General features: G+C 42.6%; 1 protein-coding gene across 2 annotated transcripts in view; it reads right to left on the reverse strand.

Moving 5' to 3' along the window:
• Nucleotides 1–17,058, reverse strand: part of KCNA1 (potassium voltage-gated channel subfamily A member 1) — a 34,535-nt gene that overhangs the window by 5,677 nt on the left and 11,800 nt on the right. Inside the window, exon 3 of one of the 2 annotated variants that reach the window (XR_011482876.1) lies at nt 14,114–15,075. The exons of the other annotated variant lie outside the window; for it this stretch is intronic. The gene's annotated coding sequence lies outside the window, so the exon portion shown is untranslated. Of the gene's footprint in view, nt 1–14,113; nt 15,076–17,058 lie in introns of those variants that run through there. 2 annotated transcript variants of the gene reach the window in all.

Genomic DNA, 17,058 nt, shown 5'->3' on the forward strand with positions numbered 1-17,058 from the left:
AACCATCTCATCCTCTGCCGCTAAGACTCCTCATAAGAAGGATCCCGCTTGGCTTTGTTTCCCCTGCACAACATCTGCAGAGCTGGAAAACACCTGGAGATCCAGACTGGGAAACTGAAGCCCAGAGAAAGGAAGTACCTGACCCAGGATCACACCACTGTTGGTGGCAAAGCCAGCAATAGATCCCAGACATGCACAGTGCCACCTGATTTTGTTCCACTGAACCTGCTCCACAAAGACCAAGTCTCTACACTTTCTCCCTGGTATTTTATTCTGAAGCAAAAAGAATAAATAGAATTATATTCACGTTTACATCCTTGTTAACCATTCAGTTCAGTTCAGTCACTCAGTCGTGTCTGACTCTGCAACCCCATGGACTGTAGCATGCCAGGCTTCCCCATCTATTACCAACTCCCACAGCTTGCTCAAATTCATGTCCATCAAGTTGGTGATACCATCCAACCATCTCATCCTCTGTCGTCCCCTTCTCCTCCTGCCTTCAATCTTTCCCAGCATCAGGGTCTTTTCAAATGAGTCAGTTCTCTGCATCATGTAGCCAAAGTATTGGAGTTTCAGCTTTAGCATCAGTCCTTTCTATGAAGTTTCAGGATGAACAATCAGTTGACTGGTTGGATCTCCTTGCAGTCCAAGGGACTCTAAAGAGTCTTCTCCAACACCACAGTTCAAAAACATCAATTCTTCGGTGCTCAGCTTTCTTTATAGTCCAACTCTCTCATCTATATATGACTACTGGAAAAACCATAGCTTTGACTAGATGGACTTTTGTTGGCAAAGTAATGTCTCTGCATTTTAATATGCTGTCTAGGTTGGTCATAGCTTTTCTTCCAAGGAGCAAACATCTTTCATGGCTATACTGCATCTTTTAATTTCATCTGCATTGATTTTGAAGCCTCCCAAAATAAAGTCTTTCACTGTTTCCATTATTTCCCCATCTATTTATCATGAAGTGATGGGACCAGATGCCATGATCTCAGTTTTCTGAATGTTGAGTTTTAAGCCAACTTTTTCACTCTCTTCTTTCACTTTCATCAAGAGGCTCTTTAGTTCTTCTTCACTTTCTGCCATAAGGGTGGTGTCATCTACATAGCTGAGGTTATTGATATTTTTCCCAGAAAACTTGATTACAGCTTGTGCTTCATCCAGCCTAGCATTTTGCATGATGTACTCTGCATATAAGTTAAATAATCTGGGTGACAATATACAGCTTTGACATATTCCTTTCCTGATTTGGAGACAGGATTAACCATTATCCTTGGTTTAAATACCAAAACAGTAAAAATAACAGTAAAATGATATGAAACACCAAAATGGGACTTATACAGCTATTATAGAATGTTAAGCACTGTGGATATCCTGCAATACTACAATGTAAGAATGAAAGAGAAATGGAGAGAATTAGAGTCCAGTGATTTAAAGGAAGATGACAAAACTGACTATGTATTTAAAATGCCCTTTCAAATTTTAGATAGATGCTTTAAGCACTAGGTAAATTTAGAAGCACATGTGCCCAAATCCATTCTAACTCCAGCATCCCCTCTGGCATCTTCCATCAGAAATGCAGGAGCTAGCAGCTCCCAGGAGATGAGGCTGGTGGAAAGATGTGTGGACAGGTCAGGGGGTGTGCATGCGTTAGTCACTCAGTCGTGTCCGACTCTTTGCGACCCCCATGGACTGAAGCCTGCCAGGCTCCTCTGTCCAAGGGGATTCTCCAGGCAAGAATACTGGAGTGGGTTGTTATGCCCTGTTTCAGGGGATCTTCCCAACCCAGGGATTGAACCAGGTGTCCTGCATTGCAGGCAGATTCTTTGCCAACTGAGCCACCAGCAAAGCCACCCTGGTGGTTCAGTTAGGAACAGAGTAAATGTGAAGTAAGAGGCCAAAATGTTCTACTTTTTTAAAGTGAAACAGATTGATACTGTCTAGACCCATATTAGTTTTTTTCTTTTTTTAATTGGAGTATAGTTGATTTACAATGTGTTACTTTCAGGTACACTGTAAAGTGATATATATATATGTATATATATATATATATATGTATACACACACACATATATATATATATATAGCTTCCTGGGTGGCTCAGTGGTAAAGAATCCACCTGCTAAAGCAAGACTACGGCTGGTTCCCTGGATTGGGAAGATCCCCTGGAGAAGGCAATGGCAATACACTCCAGTATTTTCGCCTGGAAAATCCCATGGACAGAGGAGCCTGTCGGACTATGGTCCATGGGGTCGCAAATAGTCAGACATGACTGAGCATGCATACAAAATGCCTGAAGGCAGCGTGCAGTTTGGGTTACTGTAACTCACGAGAGGTAGATAACAGATCACAGGTAGGAAAAAGGACAACCTGGCCTGAGAAAACATTGATGTTGCTTCCTGGATTCCTAATTGGCTCTAATCCAATGACTGGCATCTTTAAAGACAAGGGGAGTTTAGATGCCGACACGCAGAGGGAAGACAAGCAGAGAGACCGGAGTCATGCTGTTTCCAGTCTAGGAACGCCCAGGATTGCCAGAAACTGCCAGAATCTGGAAGAGGCAAAGACCTTTCTGAGAAGGCGCAGCCTGGCCATACCTTGATCTCAGACTTTCAGCCTCCAGAACTGTGATAGAATACATTCCTCTAGTTTAAGCCCCCTTCCCCCTGCCCCCTACCCCCAAATAAGGCTGATTTAAGGCCCAGTTTATGGCTCACCCTCCTGCCCCCAGCAGTCACCCAGACCCTCCCATCAAAACCTAATCACACCTCTTGGTCTCCTCTGCTGAAGGTGAGCTCACTCCATCCTATTGTCAGTGGCCGAGTCTATCTCACTACACTGAACTCTGGGCATCCTTATTTTTTTTTTAATTCTTGGAGTATGAATATTAAAGTCAGATAAAAATCCAGTCCCGAGAAAGGACCTAGAGAATTTGCTCTTCATCCAACATTTGGGAGTCAAGGGCAACTGTGAGCCTATTTTTAAGGCACAAGGAAAGGATTGAGGGTGTACATGTCTGTGAGTGTCTCTACATATCTTCTGAGTTGACAAAAAACTGTTGACATGTCTTTGGCAGTTTAACTGGCTACACTTGCCACTTTCTTGGCATCTGGCTCCTATGTCAACGTTCTGCATACTATCTATTTCTTCCCTGGAAATAATCACTAAAAATTAAAAAAAAAAATCAGACCCCAAGTTTTTGTATTTTTGCTTCATCAAACCCCTTCCTTCTCACCAAATTCCACTTCCACTGCACAAAGACTCTCCCACTGTCTCCAGTACAGCAGAAAAGTGCGGGGTTCTGCTGTCCTGGTGAACGGACTGCAAGCTGGCTGGGATGTAAGCACTGCCACATGGATTAGAAACAGTGGAGAGGATTGTAAACAAAGGGAAATGATAAATGGTTGTGTTGCAAGTGGGTGGGAGGTGTTTAGTGGGGTGTTTTGTGCATTGGTGATGGGCCCAGTTTCCCTGACTCTCTTTATTAATGATGAGGTGGGAGGGGAACCACTAACAGCACGTTCATTAAAGGCAGGAGGATGCTAACTCGGGAGGTGTTGCAAACACCATAGAGGACAAGGCAGCAGCTTACGATGGGGGTTGGGGGTGGTTGGCAATCTCAGCAAAGGAGAGAAGGTCAGGGTTCCGCTGATGACCAGGGAACCGGTTCACCTGGGAGAGGAACCACCTGATTCTCAACAGGGCATTCTCCTGAGTCATCCACTTAGGAAAAAAAAAAAAATATATATATATATATATATATATATATATATTTAACTCCAATGTTTCTATAGTTTTTGGAGTACGGGTGAGCTTTGGGCTGGCTGAGTCCTGGAAGCGTGAAAAGAGTTAACCTGCTTTCACAAGCCGTGAAAAATCAAAAGACCTAAATGGAAAAGTCCGTACAATCCCTGGACTTGAGTGAGAGCAGAAAGACGAAAGGCAGTCCCCCCTGCACTATGAATAGTCAGAGAGTCTGACTTCTCAGAAAGAGAATATTTCAACCCTGTCGGGCCTTCTGGTTTCTAGTCTTAAGGCTGCCATTAATTCAGTGTCATTTTTAGAAGGTTCTCTTCCTTTTCTGGGCTTGTCTCGCTATCTTTTCCAGAAAGGACTCCCTGTTTCCTTCTCTCGCCTGGAGATGCTTAAAAGAGGGCGGTTACAACCCCCTTATGTAATGTGGAATTTAACGTTATCGAGGCGAAAAATTCATCAGGAAGACCTTGATGGGCCATGTGAAGAAGTCTGCTTCCTGCCCACAGGAATAACAGATGGAGAATTATTTACCCTGTTTTCCAAAGTCAAATGGTAAATCTGGAAGGATAAAATAGAGCTAAAGACTTTGGAACATTAAGCTCCTTGAAGAAAGCTGTTGCATAAATAATATATTATAAGCACTTAAAAATCTTACCTGCTTGCAAAATTTTCTTGCGTTCTCTCAGACACATCCAACATAGCAAAGTACTATTTCCTGTCTCATTCATTCAGTATTTATTGAACACTGACTGTATACCATACATGAATCCTGCCCCCTGAGGAATTCAGTGTACTAGGGGAAACAGGGGAAAATCAAAATTAAAATGTGTTTTTCAAAGTAGTATGGGGATACGGCAGTGCTGATGTCAAGTGGGATGGCAAGGCAATATCACGCATGGGGCAGCCATGCAGAGGTGTAATGACTTAAAAATAAATATAACAGGCTGTCCAGTGGCTGAGAATCCACCTTCCAATCCAAGGGGCGTGGGTTCAATCTCTGGTCAGGGAACTAAGATCCCACACACCTCATGGCCAAAAAACCAAAACATAAAACAGAAACAATACTGTAACAAATTCAATAAAGACTTTATATCAGTCCACATCAAAAAAAATCTTTTAAAAATATATCATTAATGCAATCTCTAGAAATGCCAAGTAGTCCTGTGAGGTTACAAGGCAGGATGCAAAAGTGAAGTGGCATAAAATGATACAAAGAATGAAAATTTCCTGAGTTTCAGTTATTTTGGAGAAAAGAGGGGACGTTCATTCCTTTCAGGGGAGTTTCACTGGGTTGGATTTTAAGGTCCTTCATTCCTGTGATAAGGAATTTGTTTTATATAATAGGGAAGCATTAATATTTTTAAATTAGAGAATAAAGAGATGCCAAACATCTGAAAAAGCAAACCTGTCTTGCATGTTTGCCAAAATTCTTATTTAGTCAAAGCCTGACTTGATTTCCTTTATGCCCAAGTGCTTGGACTGATAAAATGATTCATGATATACTAAAAGAATATTTTGAATTTTTAATATTACAACATACAGGACTGGTAAAATAGACCATTGTGTACATTCTGTACCAGGAAGACCTCAACAAACTTGCTTTTTTTAAAAATAAATTTTGGTATGTTACAAAATATCTCCATTTTTAAAAACAAATGTTTTTCAGATTGTCTTAATTAAATGTTTATCACATCACCCTAAACAATCGCTGTGTCCCTGTAACAGGATGACTTCAAATGGGCACATGGATAAAAGACATTAATCGCTATTTACACCTTTTTCCTAAGCATGCATCAGATCACTAAGTGATCATCAGATCACTGCTATCTTCATAGCAGTTGAGAACACTTGACTAAATCCTATGTAGAGAATTGGGATTCCTGAGTCTGAGTCGTCTACCACTCAGCTCTCTGCCCTTGAGCAATTGGACATTACTCTGCTTTCTTCATCAATAGAACTAAGTATGTAATACATTGACATTGGGGCTTCCCTGATGGTTCAGTGGTAAAAAAAAAAAAAACCCACCTACCAACACAGGAGATGTGGGTTCAACCCCTGGGTTGGGAAGATCCCCTGGAGAAGAAAATGGCAGCCCACTCCAGTATTCTTGCCTGGGAAATCCCACTGACAGAGGAGCCTGGTGGGCTATATAGTCCATGGGGTCAAAAAGAGTCGGACATGACTGAGTGACTAAGCAATAAACATTAGTGTAACAGTAAAGAACTGGATTTGCAACCGATAACTACCAAGTTCTTTGAGGCCCACAACATAGAAAAGACAGCGGGCCAGGCAGGGAGGCTGTGGAGGGGAGTCAAACATGAAAGAGGTGAAAGAAATAGATGAGTTTAAAGGTTCAGGTGACCTCTGAGATTCTATGATCCCATGACATGTATCCAGAGCTTTATTACTGCCTGATCTTGTTATCGTCAGCTTACAGGCAAGGTCCACATAACAGTGCTGGTTTCTCTTGACCTAAGGTTCTCTATGCTGCAATGGGAATGAAGATTCATCTCTTTCTATTTCAAACACACACTCAAAAGGCCAGCTATGAAAGCAATGGGGTATGCCAACACAGCAACAAAGTAAATGCTTTCTGAGTCCAGAGTTGACTTCTGAATAAAAAACCTAAACCCAAACAAAACAAAATCCATCTTTCTGACTGTGACAGTAGCTCTGCAACGCCACCTCTGAGATAAGAAATATTGCTCAAGAATTTCCCTGGTGGTCCAGTGGTTAAGATTCTGCGCTTCCAATGCAGGGGACTAGGGTTTGATCCCTGGTCAGGAAACTAAGATCCCATGTGTTGTTTGGCACAGCTAAAAATATACATATAGAGAGAGAGAAGGAAGGGAAGAAGGAAGGGAGGGCAATATTATAGCCAAGAAAGAAAAGAAACATTGCCCAAGATGCAACCAGCCCCCAGGGGGCCGCCCCTGTCCTGTGACTGCAGAGTGAGTGTGTGCACGTCAGTTGTCTCCAACCCTGCATGTGTGTGCATGCGTGCTCAGTTGTGTCTGACTCTTTGTGACCCCATGGACTGTAGCCCACAAGGCTCCTCTGTCCATGGGATTCTTCAGGCAAGAATACTGGAGTGGATTTCCATTTCCTTCTCCAGGAGATCTTCCCAAGCCAGGGATCGAACTCACATCTCCTGCATTAGCAGGCAGATTCTTTACCACTGTGCCACTGGAAAGACCTTAGAAAACTCTACAGCTAGGACTAACTTCCTTTCTTCTCTCTTGAGTAGCTAGCATCCAAGAAACTTTCAATATATAGTAACTAGAAATATTTTGGGTCTCAGATATTGTCGAGACTTTTTTTTTTTTTTTTGGTCTATTACAGCTCTGCTTTGAAGTTTATGCTCACCAAACTGCCTTAGTCAACATGGATTTCCATGTCTCACACTATTGCACTCAAGATCCTAACAAAGTGTAACTTAACTCTGTGCCTGCGTACTAAGTCACTTCAGTTGTGTCCAACTCTTTGCGACCCTATGGACTGTAGCCTGCCAGTGTTCTCTGTCCATGGGATTCTCCAGGCAAGAATACTGGAGTGGGTTTCCTCTTCTAGAGGATCTTCCTGACCCAGAAATCAAAACAGGTCTCCTGTGTCTCCTGCATTGGCAGGCAGGTTCTTTACCATTAGCGCCACCTGGAAAGCCCAACTAACTCCAGCCGATGCAAACCCAGATCCTTCGACATGTTCGGGATCTCCCTTGGAGTTTGTGTTCAGGATCCCAGTTTTTATGTGACCTGAGACAAATAAAATATATAAGCAACCATGTATATAAGAGCTCCCCTATTATTCCATCCATAAGTGTGGATGCATGGACATTTTAAGTGGAAGCTGTGCTGTTCAGAATAGTCATCCCGGATGAGCAGGGCTGGGTAATGATGAAGTCCAGGGTAAGGTTTACTCCCTACAGGAATCTGTGCATTTTTCATAAAGGAAAATGATCATCACCTATTCCTCTTACACCTCCTTACATGTATATGGTATTAGTCACAAGGGAGTTCAGCAAGAGGGCAGGTAACTCAGAGCCTCACAGCCCTGCAAATAACCTTCTGAGCATGGATCAGTAGAGTCTTGGCTGCTCAGTCCCTCAGTCATTTCCAATTCTTTGTGACCTCATGGAATGTAGCCCGCCAGCCTCCTCTGTCCATGGGATTTCCCAGACAAGAATACTGGAGTGGGTTGCCATTTCCTCCTCCAAGTAACCTTCCCGACCCTGGGATTGAACCCATATCCTCCACACTGCCACTCGGATTCTTTACCACTAAGCCAGTAGAGTCTTAAGCGGTGCAAATATTGTTATTTGCAAAATCTAATCTATCCCTGGACTTCCCTGGTGACTCAGATGGTAAAAAATCCAAGGGCAATACAGAAGGCCTGGGTTCGATTTCTAGGTTGGGAAGATCCCCTGGAGGAGGGCATGGCAACCCACTCCAGTATTCCTGCCTGGAGAATCCCATGGACAGAGGAGCCTGGCAGGCTACAGTCCGCGGGGTCGAAAAGCAACTAAGCAAAATCTATCTCTAAATTCCTTATGTCTATTGAGTTCGCTACTTTCTTCACCAGAGAACACAGAGATGTTAATGACCTCATCATTTATAGTCCTTTAGATTTTGTTATCTTTGAGAGAAAGGAATCCATCTGGGGAGATTTGATCATTTTCCTAGAAGAATGGGATGACAGCTATGATGTTTATAGTGCCAGAAAAAAATTGACTTTTCTGTTCCAACTCAGCTTTTTCCATTAGGCTACTTTTCTAGAGGAGTCTGATCTGAAATATGGTTATACTTTTTTTTAATTGGTGGCTAGAAATTTTTAATGTAAAAAGTAAGAATCAAAAGTAAGTAAAATAGCAAAGACACTGCAAAAGGGACACCCAGACTCACATAGACAGTAGTCAAAATCTAAAATCTAGATTTCTGATGCAATTGTGATTCAATAAGACAGTACAACCCAAGCTTGGAGAGTCATAATTGTTCTCCCAAGAGTTTCAGATCTATTGTGGACCAGACCTGTTTCTGGTGCAACAAGCTGGCATACAGGCATGCCAATTTGTTTCAGTCATGTCTGACTCTTTGTGACCCTGTGGATTATAGTCTGCATCCAGTCTCCTCTGTCCATGGGATTCCCCAGGCAAGAATACTGGAGTGGGTCACCACGCCTTCCTCCAGGGCATCTTCCCGACCCAGGGATCGAACCCGGGTCTCATGTCTCCTGCATTGGCAATAGGGTTCTTTACCATGAGTGCCACCTGGGAAGCCCTGCAACAAACTGGACTTCTAGCAAATGTAAATTTCCTGCTAGCAGGTTCGAGACATGGAGTCATAAGAATTACCATTAATCACATAGCCTATAGGTTTTTCTTTTTTTTTAAATTCAGATCCAAGTGCAACGCTGCCCAAACAATTAGTTTCTCTGAGATCCATATTCAGATGAAAAATCTAAGGAATCCTGTTGTTTCTGGACTCAAAGCCAAGCTCCCTCTCTTAACAAGCATGCAGGTGTACGAACTCCATGCTGAGGAGCTCTAAACCGGCCACAAAAACACTTAGGGGCAGGGTGATAGTGCCACAAGGTCTGAGAGTTTCCTTTTAAAAGCTCCCTTCCCACCAGCTCCCTTCCAGGCACATCTTTATCATCTGTGTGACACATTCAGAGGAAGCACTAATGTCATTCAGATGCATTAAGCTGCACAAGCGGTTTGGTGCATTTCACTGGGACCTCAAAGCATCAACACCCCCGAGGTGTGCAGCCAAAGCAAGGAGCCGTCCACGTCGATACCATCCGAACCTGCGCTCTGAACACTCATTACAAAGGCGCGCAATTACCCAGCCCATGCCATTAGGCAGCATCCCCCAGCCCTCCTGATTAATAATTGAACTCGATCCATACAGGAGAGCTCAGGCCAGTCTGGAAGATGCCTGCTAGCATGCATTAGGAAGGAGCATCTCCAGAGGCCTCCGAGCACTCTGTCCATTTAACAAGTCAATCTATCAACTGCTGTCAACTTGTGATCATTAGAAACTGACGATCCCCCTTAAAACGTTCCTCTGCTCTACTGTTCGTCCTTCTCCCTCTGAGAGCCTCCCCTCTGGCCACAGGCGAGCTGATTACCCCCACCTCTTGTAGTGATGTAACAACTGCGCCCATTTTGTGCCTGTGCTGCTGTGCTTCGTCGCTCATTCAGGTCCCACTCTTTGCAACCCATGGACTGTAGCCCGCCAGGCTCCTGTGTCCATGGGATTCTCCAGGCAAGAATACTGGAGTGTGTTGCCACGTCCTTCTCCAGGGGATCTTCCCGACTCAGGAATAGAACCCATGTCTCCTATGTCTCCTGCATTGGCAGGTGGATTCTTTACCTGCTGAGCCATCGAGGAAGTCCCCCCAGCTCTTCATGCCTACAGCACTCTTTTCCCCAGCTCCCAGGAGAGCACTCAGCCATCAGCCCTCTGGGAACTGCCTCTCTGATGAAGAGAGTCACCTCAGCCAAGGTCACATTCCTTCCCAGGGCAGCCTCGTCCACAGACGGGCCAACAAGAACATGTCAAGCCCTGGCTCCCAGGCTTCAACCCAGGACAGCTCTGAAGGGCCAGCCCAGCCTCAGAGCATCCTGTAGGCAATGGCTGGGCTTCTGTCATGCCTGAGATGCAGCATGACTTCTCCCCATTCATCCCTGTCTCCCTTCAGGTATAACAGAGATCATACTCCCCAACACCTTCTTGCACATCTTCTCCATCTCAGACATCTCAATGGACTCAATCTACAACTGGAAAGAAATATCTATACCTCACCTGCCACCCCAAGAAGCTGTTGTAAGAGTCAAATAGAATAACATATGACAAAGCTCCTTATAGATCGAAAAGGACATAAAAGGATACTTACTACACTTTCCCTTTAACTAAGACACCATAGAGTTATGTGGTATTTGTACATGGAATAAATAAAAGTGCACATTTAGAGTTTACATAAAGCTAGAAGCTTCAAGCTCACTAAGGCTTGAGTTGAAATAATACTGACACTGTATACACCTTTCATGTGTTACTATACCACTTAAATTTTCATTCATTTATGACTAGTCTTCTATCTTCCAAATTTGATAAGTGTTGCCAGGCTTGGTGGGGAGTAAAACACCCCTCTCCAAAAAGTATCAAAATACTTTGGCATTTTCGAGCCAGCTAAATAGCATCACTGAGATAGACCATCTTGTTTTCACCTGTATTTATAAATCCGCACACAAAGACTTAAGTGTAGTAAAGACTCATGCCCTGGGCCCACAAACCCAAATTCTTCAAATCCAAGGCCATAACCTGAAGCTTTCAGCCTAGTGTTCCACCGAGGAATGTCACTTCCTCAGCTCACCACTCGACAGAAAATACAGACTTTTTGAATTTAACATAACAGGAAATGGCCCATGCAGGAAGAGACCAGTGTCTGGCGATGACCACATCTCCAGCCCTACAGGGGATTTCCTGGAAGCTCAGGTGGTGAGGAATCCACCTGCAATGTGGGAGACCTGGGTTCCATCCCTAGGTTGGGAAGATTCCCTGGAGAAGGTAACAGCTACCCACTGCAGTATTCTGGCCTGGAGAATTCCATGAACTATACAGTCTATGGGGTTGCAAAGAGTCGGACACAACTGAGTGACTTTCACTTCCACTAGCCCTACAGGGAGCCACATGTGTCCTATCCACCCCAGGCCACTGCCCATCCCTGAGCTCCTAAGCTGTGCCAGGAGTGAGAGTGTAAACCCAGGCAGCAAAGCATCAGGGCCACCCTCCCTGCCCTCACTGGGGTAAGCACCCAGAGCCCAAAGGAAAATATTATGAGAACTTCAATTCCCGCTGTTTGGTTTTTTCATTACTCTTTTTCGTTTTATTTAAATGGAAGTTCTTTAACTGCAAAATGGAAAACCTTATTATGATATCTTTATGATTTTTTTATGCTTAATTACAAGAGAATGATGACAAATGTTTAGAATCAATTGAGCATAGAAGTGGCTGTGTACATGTGTGTTTTTGTGTGTGTACACCTTTTAATGCTCTCAAAGAAATACCCGAATGTGTCCAATCATCAGTCCAAGAGATGATGCTCCATCATATCAAACCCCAGATGGTCCAAGAATATGAACAACAATTTTCCACCTAAATTAACTGCTGACATCTGACCATTCCAGGAAACAGGGATATATGTGGGAAATGTACTAATCCGGTCTTCAGCAGAACAGATGAAAAAAAAAATGCATTTTCTAGAAGTGTCCAGGCTTCAGGTCTTGGGAGGGAACTCAATTATCGATGAGTTACTCTGACAAAAATCACAATCCCTGTCAGAGGAAACCACAATAAAGATTCTTCCCCAAAGAATGGATCCATGTCTGTGTATGGCTGAGTCCATTCTCTGTTCACCTAAAACTGTCACAATATTGTTCATCAGCTATAATCCAATGCAAAATAAAAAGTTAAAAAATTAAAAACAGAATGTCTACAATTAAAAAAAAAAAAAAGATTCTTACCCAAAGGAGAAAGCATCCAGAACAGCAATTTTTGTTAAGAATCTCAACTACTATGTCTACCAAACTGGGGGGTTGATATCAGTACAATGAGAATTAAATGTCAGCCTAGCCAAAGAGTTTGGGAATTGCTGTAACAGGCTGAGAAATTTAGAATTTCCATTCACAGAGTGATTGTATTACACATGAATGGTAGAAATTACACCTAAAATAAAATCATCAGGTGTAAAGGAAACACATCTAAATGAAATATGACTGCCTTTGCTCGTTTTACAAGACTTTATCTTTTAAATCATTTTCTCTTTAATTTGATATGTAGGTTTGGGACCTACAGACATGCTGTTCTTTAGTTTTGAACCCTAGAGTTCTGAGAATTCTCAAGACCCTATCCTAAAGGCATGTAGTGAATTTCTACTCTTCTCTGTAAGACTCTGAATAAACTGTGATAACAAAAACTCTCTCTTACTGAACACCAGCAAACTTCCTGGATAATTTAGTGCAGAGTCCAATGCCATTTCCAACACAGCTTGGCTGAATGTTGAGCTCATTAAATTGACCTATGAGACGATTTATATGGCTTTTTAAAAAGAGCATAATAGTCCATCACATTAACTTATGAGCCATTATTTCAGTTACCATAATAACCACGGGTAATTAAGGCGTGACTAAGACACTGTGTATTGTACAGTAGATGAGCCAAGGTCTCTGATCTCTTCAATATCAGCCTGTTTGCTGATCATCCATCTTAAAACTACAGACCTGAAAGTTATCCTAAGCCAAACTTCTCCTTCAGGCAGCTAAAACACCTTTGTTCTCTGTTTACCCATTATGCTTTCCTCTGCAAACCCTTGAGAATGATAAAGTCAAGTAGTTGACTTCTTCATGCTAACCAATCTCCTTTCTCTCATCCCATAGCATCACTGCCTTGAAACACTGCCCTGAGGTACTGCTTGGAATTTCTTGCGGTGGGCAAACATTTTTCTTGCCACATGTTATTCATTAGGGCTTCCCTTGTGGCTCATTCAGTAAAGAATCCTCCCACAGTGCAGGCGACCTGGGTTCGATCCCTGGGTCGAGAAGATCTCCTGGAGAAGGGAATGGCACCTCACTCTAGTATTCTTGCCTGGGAAATCCCATGGACAGAGGAGCCTGGTGGGCTGCAGTCCAGGGGGTCCCAAAGAGTAGGATGCCACTGAGTGATTAAACACACAGCACAAAGTTACATCACTCTGTTTTTTTTTATTACTAGCATTGTGATTAAGTGATGTTTAGAGTACTGATCTTTATCCACTGAAGATAAGCTGCCAACAAATGTGAACTTCATCCTCCAGCAACTATAAGGAAAGCTCTTCCATCTTAACTAGAAACATCTTTCAATGATAAACCAATCTCCTGTGATCTTTTAAAAACTGAACTGGCTGTCCCTTCTTCCAGGACTAACATATATGCAAAGTTCTCTAAGATTAAAAACGTTTTGCCTGTTAATGAAGAGAAAACACTTAGGGAGAATCTTAGTCCCAGAGAGATTCTCTTGGAAATTCACTTAAAATTACTCCCTTTCTGAAACAGTGAATTAATGATACTGTACAGAATGCAAAAAAAAAAAAAAAAAAAAAAAATCACTGTAGGGATAATTAAAGTATCTTGGATTTCTGAACACCCTGAACTCAAGAGTTGAAGAATAACCATTTTTAATAGAAGTTGGATTTGGCCCTGAGCTCAAAACTTAAATTATCCTAAGCTTAAGCACCTACTCACTCATCATTCTCTGATTTCAATTCTGAAAAAAATACATTTGAACTGGAATTAATTTCTCTAGAAATGTTCCTAAAATGCATTTAATGCTCAGCACTTCAAACAAGGGAGAACACACTGTTACAGCAAATGAGCAAATGTGAATAGGCCATGTCAAATCTATTTTTAAAAAACCATAAGTGGTTAGAGAACTCAACCCAGGTCCTGAATGTTACTCTCCAGAAAAATGTTTCATTAACCAAAGGTTCTCACAGATACTCAACTCCTTTACTTAATTACAATGAAATTCTTTAAGAAAACCAGATAAAGTCTTACTGTTATTTAAATCACAGCTCCTTTATACAATCAGTGTTATGAAGGAAAAACTGGATTACTGTAGAGATACTATAACTTATAAACTTTCATAAGCTTCTTCATAGAAGGTGCTAGTCCAGAAGTCTGTATTGACTAATTTATGCTCATGAGGGTTATTTCTAGCAAGTGAAGTTAAGAATAAGTTTTAATATTTATATAACGTCTCTGCAACAAGCATATGAGAAAACTCTGCAAACAACATCTTGCTTTATTTTTCAATATTCACAGGTGGAAAGGAAAAAAATCAAATGGTGCAATATTTTGCACAAGGGGGAAATGAGGCAAATAGGAGAGATGTAAATTATTAAAGATGCCTTCTGGTCCCTCAACTTATCCATGGTGGTTTACTCTTGATATTTGCAGTCTGAAGAGGTAAAACAGTATTAAGTCACATGCAGGGAGAAAAGAAACTAGAAATAGGGGCTCAGTACTCCATCAGGCTGCTGCCTACCTGGTGTTACATGTAGGATGTACTGAAGTGTGTTAGTCACTCAGTCATGTCTGACTCTTCTCAACCCCATGGACTGTAGTCTGCCAGGCTCCTCTATCCATGGGAATCTCCAGGCAAGAATATGGGAGTGGGTAGCCATTCCCTTCTCCAGGTGATCTTCCTGACCCCGGGATTGATCCTGCGTCTCCTGCATTGCAGGCAGATTCTTTACCATCTAAGCCACCAGGGAAGCCTGGATGTACTGAAAATGCATACCAAAAACATCTCTGCCTCAAGTCTCCAAATTCCACTACCCTACTGTTTCTTTTAATCGAGCATCTGAGCCCCTGGAGTCTTCCTTTAAAGTACACTTCCTCTCCCTGCACCTCCTGTCATCAAGTTAATTAATAACACGCCTACTAATTTCTCACTTTTATAGAATACATTGAAATTTACCAAATGTGTTAACCTATATTATCTCATTTAATCCAGCAATCCTATGTGGTATTACATTTCCATTTTAGACATGAGCAATTTAAAGACTCAAAGAACTCATGTCCCTATGCATGGTTCACTGCTCACTCCTTAATGTGCGACATTCCGCATTCCAGCTTTCCTCAGCGAATAACCATTCGGAGTTCCTACTATGTGCCGGACACCAGCCAGCGGGTCATGAGTAAACCTAGGCCCAGTGCTTAGTCGCTCAGTCGTGTCTGACTCTGTGACTCCATGACTGTGACTGTAGCCCACCAGGCTCCTCTGTCCATGGGATTTCCCAGGCAAGAATACTGGAGTGGGTTGCCATTTCCTTCTTCAAGGGATCTTCCCGACCCAGGGATCGAACTAGTGTCTCCAGTGTCTCCTGCATTGCAGGCAGATTCTTTACCCACTGAGCCATCAGGGAAGCCCCATAAAACCTAGGCCATCTCCCTCCATCCCGTGACCTTAGGCATGCCCCTTCTCTGTAAAACACGTGTAGCAATATCAGCCCTACCTAATTCACCAAGTCGAGTAAAGCAAGGTGATTAACATGGAAGGGATTGCTAGTAGCTGCTGACTGGGAATGAGGGTGTCAGATTGCCTTTAACTTGATGAATGCTGAGGGCTGCTGAAGGTTCTGCAGGGCTCATAATAGAGGGCCTCCTATTAAGGGGTGAGGGAGGACAGAGAAAGAGCAAACCTCCTTCCAGACATAATGAGATCAAAGGCGCCCACTGGGTACATGATGTCTGGATGCCAAACTGCATAGGGACAGGGGGCTCCACAGTGTATCAGAACAAGTCTAAGGTGAGGCAGATGTGGCGCTAGTAGTAAAGAATCCATCTGCCAATGCAAGAGATCTAAGAGACATGGGTTCCATCCCTGGGTTGGGAAGATCCCTGGAGAAAGAAATGGCAACCTGCTCCAGTATTCTTGCCTAGAAAATCCCATGGACAGAGGAGCCTGGTGGGATACAGTCCCTGGAGTCACAAAGAGTCAGGCATGACAGAGCTCACACACACACACACACACACACACACACACACACACACACACAAAGGTTCTAGCCAGGGTTCAGGAAACTCCCACATTTAATGGGTTTAGAATCCACACCTACAGGAAACAAAGGGTAACACATATTTGAACCCCCATACATCATCAACTCAAAGATTCCTTTCTTTTTTCAAATTGATTGAATTACAGTTAATATGGTCATCTAAGACCAAAGGTCTCCCTATCCTGGGAACAATTAAATCATACCAGAGATAACCCACCTAATAACACTAGAAATTTAGGCTGGGTGTCTTAGGAAAACTGCCAATGTACCATTTCTCTTAAAGACAGTGATTGCTATGGAACAGATTGGGTCGGAAGACCAGACATATACTGGCTGGCACCTAACAGGACTGAATGGCTTTGTGGGTCCAATTTATGGCCCTGGCTTCTGCCAGCATCGCTAGGAAGATGTACTTTAGGATTCCCTCGGGCTCAAGCTCAGTTACATACAAACTTAGACATGACTCCAGCAAATTTACCATCAATATGAGCCCAAAGGACAAGAGAAAAAAAATTTTTTTAATTAAAAAAAAGAAATACAGTTTACTTACAATATTACATTAGTTTCAAGTGTAGGACATAGTGATTTGATATTGATTCCTTCTGTATTGTTTACATTTTTTCATCTCTAAAATTGAGATGCATCAATGCAATGGCAGGTCATAATTGTCAATGTTCCCTCTGGCTTGCAAATACTAATGCATTGAAC

The sequence above is a fragment of the Odocoileus virginianus genome, chromosome 23 (assembly GCF_023699985.2).
Source record: "Odocoileus virginianus isolate 20LAN1187 ecotype Illinois chromosome 23, Ovbor_1.2, whole genome shotgun sequence".
Taxonomy (NCBI): Eukaryota; Metazoa; Chordata; class Mammalia; order Artiodactyla; family Cervidae; genus Odocoileus; species Odocoileus virginianus.